This window comes from Vombatus ursinus, unplaced genomic scaffold, assembly GCF_900497805.2.
Source record: "Vombatus ursinus unplaced genomic scaffold, bare-nosed wombat genome assembly UNPS02014932.1, whole genome shotgun sequence".
Classification (NCBI taxonomy): Eukaryota; Metazoa; Chordata; class Mammalia; order Diprotodontia; family Vombatidae; genus Vombatus; species Vombatus ursinus.
In genome coordinates, this window is record NW_020954710.1 from 4,237,235 (window position 1) to 4,243,523 (window position 6,289).

The following is a 6,289-nucleotide window of genomic DNA, read 5'->3' on the forward strand; positions in this document are numbered from 1 at the left end:
TGCAAAGTGCTTTATCTATTACCTCATTTTATCTTTACAACAACCTAGGAGGAAGGTGCTATTATTGTCCACACTTTACAGATGAGGAAACTGAGGCTGAGAAAAGCTAAAGACTAGTTCAGAGTAACTCAGCTAGGAAGTATGTGAGGTGGGTTTCAGACTCAGGACAAACAACGTACTGTCAGACACATTCAGTGTATTGGCTAGGTCATCCTTCATTTTCAAACAGGACCAATGAGATCACAGGATGATGTCTTGACTCTCGAATGAATTGGATTTAAGTGAGGCAGAGTTGTACAAAGCCATCAGCCTCACTCTCTCTTTCAGAGTCATTGAAGTCCAGCAGCAAGACAAAAGTTAAGATGACTGGTGATGGCCTTCCAGTGGATGCCCTTGGTGTCTTCCATGTCTGACCAAGCTCTAAGTGCTCTGCAGTACCTGCTTCTATAACGTTCATTGACATTGGAACAAATTGTTCTCATCCACCCACTCCACTGGGGAATCTTCACACACTTGGGGTAGACACCCCCTTAACTTACCAACGGATAGGAGGCTTGTCAGTTACCCTCACCCTGGTTTACCAGTCTGCCCACATAGTTTGAGAGGGGTGTGGCCACTGCACATGCTACATTCTTGGAACCACAGGTGAAAGGTGGGTGGCAGGTGGACACCAAAGGTAGATGAGCAGCCCTGAAAAGAGCTCAGCAAGACCTTACACCAGAGGTGCTAGTCTTCCTTGTATACCCCATACAGCCCATACACCCCATACTGGAAATGAAAACCAAAGCTTTTTAGGTTTGGATTTTTCTTTTCACCTAACAAAAAATCTATTTTCTCTCCTGCTCACCTCACCTCAGAAAAAGAAGAGCCCTTGTGAAAATACGCATAGTCAAGCAAAACAAATTCCTGCATCACTCATGTCCAAAAAGACACGTTTCATTGTGCACGTTAGTCCATCATAATGGTCTCTCGGTCGGAAGATGGTCCATCTGCCGAGATCAATTCTCTGGAACCATGGCTGATCATTGCATTGCTCAGGATTCTTAAGTTTTTCAAAATTGTTCATTTTTACAGTGGTGTTGTAGTAAAAAATTGTTCCCCTATTTCTGCTCATTTTACTCTGCATCATTTCAAATCTTCCCAGATTTCTCTGAAACCATCTGATCTTTTCTTATGGCACCAATGTATCCCCATACATGAGTATCCCATAATTTGTTCAGCCATTCTCCAATTGACAAGTATTCCCTTAAGAGCTGCTATAAATATTTTGGTATGTATTGTTTTTTTCTCTTTGATCTCTTTGGGGTATGGGCCCAGTTGTCCTGTTGTGTAAGACCCTCCATCTCCTGACACCACACATTTTCCCTGGCTGTCCCACATGCCTGCAATACTTTTCATCCTCATTTCTGCCTCCTGGCTTCCCTGACTTCCTTCAAATCTCAGCTAAATTCTATCGTTTTACAAGAAGCCTTTCTTTCAACTCTGGTGCCTTTTTTCTGTTGATTATTTCCTATATATCCTGTCTATATCTTATTTCTACATATTTGTTTGCTTGTTGTGTTCCCCATTAAACTGTGAACTCCTTGAGAGCAAGAATTATCTTTTTCCTTTCTCTATATCTTAGCAAAATGTCTGGAATATAGAAGACATTTAATAAATATTTATTAACTGACTAGTAAATGCTTATTTGTTTGATTGGTTGGAGATACAAAGACAAACGTGAAGGCATTTCCTCACAGACTACCTCCCTGGACCCCTTTATTTCACAGTCACAGAACCACGATGCAGAAATGGAAAAATCACACCCTGCCCAAGGTGACCCAGTAAGTTCATAGCAGAGCTCAGTTATGATTCATACCTGAGGTCCAGCCCAAACCCCTGGCCTCTACATCACCCTGAAGGGACAATCAACATTACCTTATGTCACGGGGAGGTCAGTGAAGAGTCATCAATTGAGTTACCTAGGAGATCTTTGGAGGAAAGGTCTCAGTGGAGAGGTGTGTCAGAAGTCAGAATAAAAGAGCCTGAAGAGTGAATGGGTGGTGAGGAAGTAGAAAAAGAATGTAGACTTCTTTCAAAAACTTCGATGGTAAAAAGGAATGTAAGAGTGTAGCAGTTCAAGAGTGTAGCAAGTCTGGAGAAGCTTCTTTAGGATGGTGAATATCATGGGATTAATCAGCATAGGTTCATAGCTTTAGAGCTCGAAGGGATCTTAAAGGCCATCTAGTCCAAACCCTTCATCTTACAGAAAAGGAAACTGAGGCACAGAGAAGTTAAGTTACTCTTCCAGAGTCACACAAGTGTCTGAGAAAGATTTGATGTAAGTTCAACTCTCTACATCCTGTTCCACATGAGTTATTGCTACTAAGAGCTTAGTACAATTTAGATGCATGTAATAGATCTCATTCAGAGCCTTAAGCCTTGCTGAATCTTGGCAGTTTTTCAGGGCACAAAATACTTTTTGAAACTGATCCAAGGGAGTCTTGAGCCACTCCTTGACTTCTAAACTGACTTTCTTCACCTCCAGGCCTCCTTGGCTACACCTACTTAGGTAGTTTTGGAACTGGTTGAACGGCTAGACTCAAAGAATTGTCAGTAATGGTTCAAAATCAACAGAAAAGGTCTTGCTCCAGAGATCTAAGCATATAGTTATGGTGACAAATATTTTTATGGATGATTTGGAAAAATGCACAGAAAGCAAGCTTGTCAGATTTCCAGATGACATAAAGTTTAGAAGGATAGTCACCACGTTGGATGGCAGAATCAGGATTAACATTGTGTTGAATTCAGGAGTATTTTAGTAAATATTTAACAACCAGTTCTCAAAAAAAAAGTACACATAACACATTTTAAATTTTAATCTGTGTTATTAACATTTTCTCCATCACTTCTTAAATCTGGAGAATCAAAAGACAATAAATCAAGTCCTGATTTTCAGCCTTTGCCAATGTCTGAGAAGTAAAGGCTCTTACTGAAAATTTAAACTGATAGGAGATGGTAGCACACTGGTTGAATCTCACATGATGAAATTTAACATATACTTGAGTTAAAGAATACATTTCACAGGTAGAAGAGAGAAGAGGCATAGAAAAAGATCTGGGGGTTTTAATTGACTGTAAGCTCAATATGAGTCAACATTAGGATAAGGGAACCCAGAATACTAATGTGATCTTACATTGCATTGAAAGAGATGTAATGTCTAAGCCCAGGGAAGTAAGAAGTCTCCTGTTCTCTGACTTGTCCCACGTTTGGAGATTTGAGTTCAGTTCTGGGGTCCACAGACTATTTGACATACTGGAAAGTGGCCAGAGGAGGGCCCCCAGGATGGTGGAGGAGGGCCCCCAGGATGGTGGAGGAGGGCCTTGAGATCACACCTGAAGTATCTCTGGATATTTGACCTGGGGAAGAGAAGACTTGGAGGGAACAAGAAAGCTGTCTTCAAAGATTTGAAGGGCTGCCATGTGCAAGAAGGAATAAATTCATTCTACTCAGCCCCAGAAAGCAGAACTAAAAGCAAGGGGTAGAAGAAATAAAGAGGCTGGTTTAGGCTGGAGGTCAACAAAGTCTTCTTAACAATTATAACTACCCAACAATGTCATTGCTGGTCTTGAAAGGTAGTGAGTTCCCGATCCCTAGAGGTATTCATGGAAAAGGTCGATGACCCCTTTTCAAAGAGGGTACCAAGGGGATTCTTCATCAGGTATAATTTTGGCTAATTGGTCTCTGAGGTGTCTTCCAACTCTGAAACTTTACACACTGATCCCTTCTTAGGTGCCGTATCATCTCTTTCCCCTGACAGTCCCTCAATGATAATAAGCACAACTCACATTTCTAACATTTTTTCTCTCTAAAAATTAGTTGGTCTTAAGATCAAGGGATCATAGACCCAGAGGAGAAAGGAACTTCAGAAGCCATCTGATCCAACCCCCTCATTTTACAGATAATGAAACCGAGACACAGAGAAATGAGATGACTTGCCCAAGGTGTGCATTGCATCATGAGGTCTTTATTCATATACATATTATGTCTCCCCAGAAGCATGTAAGCTCCTAAAGGTCAGGGATTATTTCATTTTTTCCCACAGTACCTGACACATAGTAATAATAATAATTTTTGTTGTTATTCAGTTGTTTCAGTTGTGTTCAACTCTTCATGACCCCATTTGGGATTTACTTGGCAGAAATACTGGAGTGGTTTGCCATTTCCTTCTCCAGCTCATTTTACAGGTGGAGAAACTGAGGCAAACGGGGAAGTGACTTGCCCAGGGTCACACAGCTAGTAAGTGTCTGAGGCCACATTTGAACTCAGACTCCAAACCCGGAAGTCTATCCACTTGTGCCACCTAGCTGTCCCAATAATGGGGAAGGAAATGATTATTTTCTTATTATATTAATAACCAATTTTATATATGGGACTCACTTCTCCTTGTTCAAAGTCTAGCCTCTTAAGGATATTTCTGACCTTGTCCAAAGAATTCACTCCACCCAGACCGTCTTATCTAGGTGGAATTCTTATCCACCGTTGTTCATTGTCGGGTGGAGAATAGGTTCTTTTGTATAGATTGCTGGAGGCTGAATGATCTAAGAGTACTGACATGATCAGAGTCATGGTCCCTAGGTCCTCATTAGGATAAGACCAACTCTCATCATAATATTCATTCTCTCATTAATCATTAACTAATCACAGTTGATTTCTACCCATCAGAGATAACCATTTTTCCAAAGGTATTTAACCATTTGATGGTCTCCAAGATTCATCTTTGGTTTTCAAGAGAACCACTGACCTCAATTTATTGATTATTTGCCAGCCATAATGAACAGCTTGATTATTAATTACCTAGAAATTCTGTCTCAGACCTTTCCTTCCTCTCAATAGCTAACTTTATATAGAACTTATTATGTGCTAGGCAATGTTATCTCTGTGTGACCCCGGGCAAGTCACTTAACCCCAATTGCCTTAAAAAAAATTGTTATTTCCTTAAATCCTCACAAGAAGTCTAGGAGGTAGCTGCTGTTATTAGCCCCATTTTACAGATGAGAAAACTGAGGCAAACAGTGATTAAGCAGCCTGCCCAGAGTCACACAGCCAGTGTCTGAGCAGGTACTTGATAAATGCCTGTCGTTTATGGTACTCCTCTCCCAACCACCCAGTGAGCCAAGGTTTGCACAATTATCTGCATTTTACTGAGGAGGAAACTGAGGCATAGAGAGGTCAAAAAACTTCTCTGTCATAAATCAATAAGTCAATCAACCAGCAAGCATTTACTAAGGGTCCATGAGGTATGGCTCTCCAGGAGTGACAAGGGGATGCTCTGATGATGTAAAAAACAGAAAATATCAATAATAAAAAAAAGTTTAAGTTTCTATGATGTTGCAGATACTTTGGATCTTATGAGGACAAAAAGGAAGTAATTTTCAGGTTGTTCCTCCCAGCTCCTGCTCCCCTCCCCCCAGCCGCCCCAGCAGGATGTGAGTTACTTGAGGGCAGGGATTGATTGATTTTCATCTCTTAATCCCTAGGTGCCCAACACATAGCACTATATGGTAGACACTTAACAAAAGTTTATCAAAGGGAGGAAATACCTAATAAAGCACGTCCTGCCGGAAGATGCTGCCAGTGTTGCCGAGAAGCCAGCAACCCTTCCTCTTCCTTTCCTCAGCTCAAGAACGTTCATAGGTCAGGCTCGTTTGGACTCACTGAAGGTATGGTGTTTCCTGAGCAACAGATGTGATCATTTTCACAGAAAAATAGGGTACTAAGGGTGACAGGCCTATCCTGCCCACAACCTCCCTGTGGCTAGCTTGATGCTCACCCTGCTTCTTGATCACAATCCTTCACAAGGTGGAGGAAGCTCCCCTGCCTGGGGAAGCGGCCCCCATAAGGCCAGAGCAATTCTGCCTTCTCCTTGTTAATATGAAGTATTTTGTAGAGGAGTTTCTTTTTTTCAGGATGGGTTGGGTCATATGACCATAGAATTAGAGCTGGAAAAGACCCCAGAGGTCATCGAGTCCAATCCCTCATTTTACAGATGGGAAAACTGAGGCCCAGAGATGTTAAAGTGACTTGCCCAAGGTCACACAGCCAATATGTAGCAGAAGCAGGATTCAAACTCCAGTTCTCTGACTCTGAACCCAGGGTCCCTTCCATTGTATCATAGAGTCCCTTCCAACTCTGATAGTGTGGGATTTTGGGATGCAGTGTGTATCAAACCCATTGTACCTTTAAAATAACAACAACCTTGGGTTAAGATGGGGAAAAAATACCGGTTAATATCCTTCCTTGCCCACCT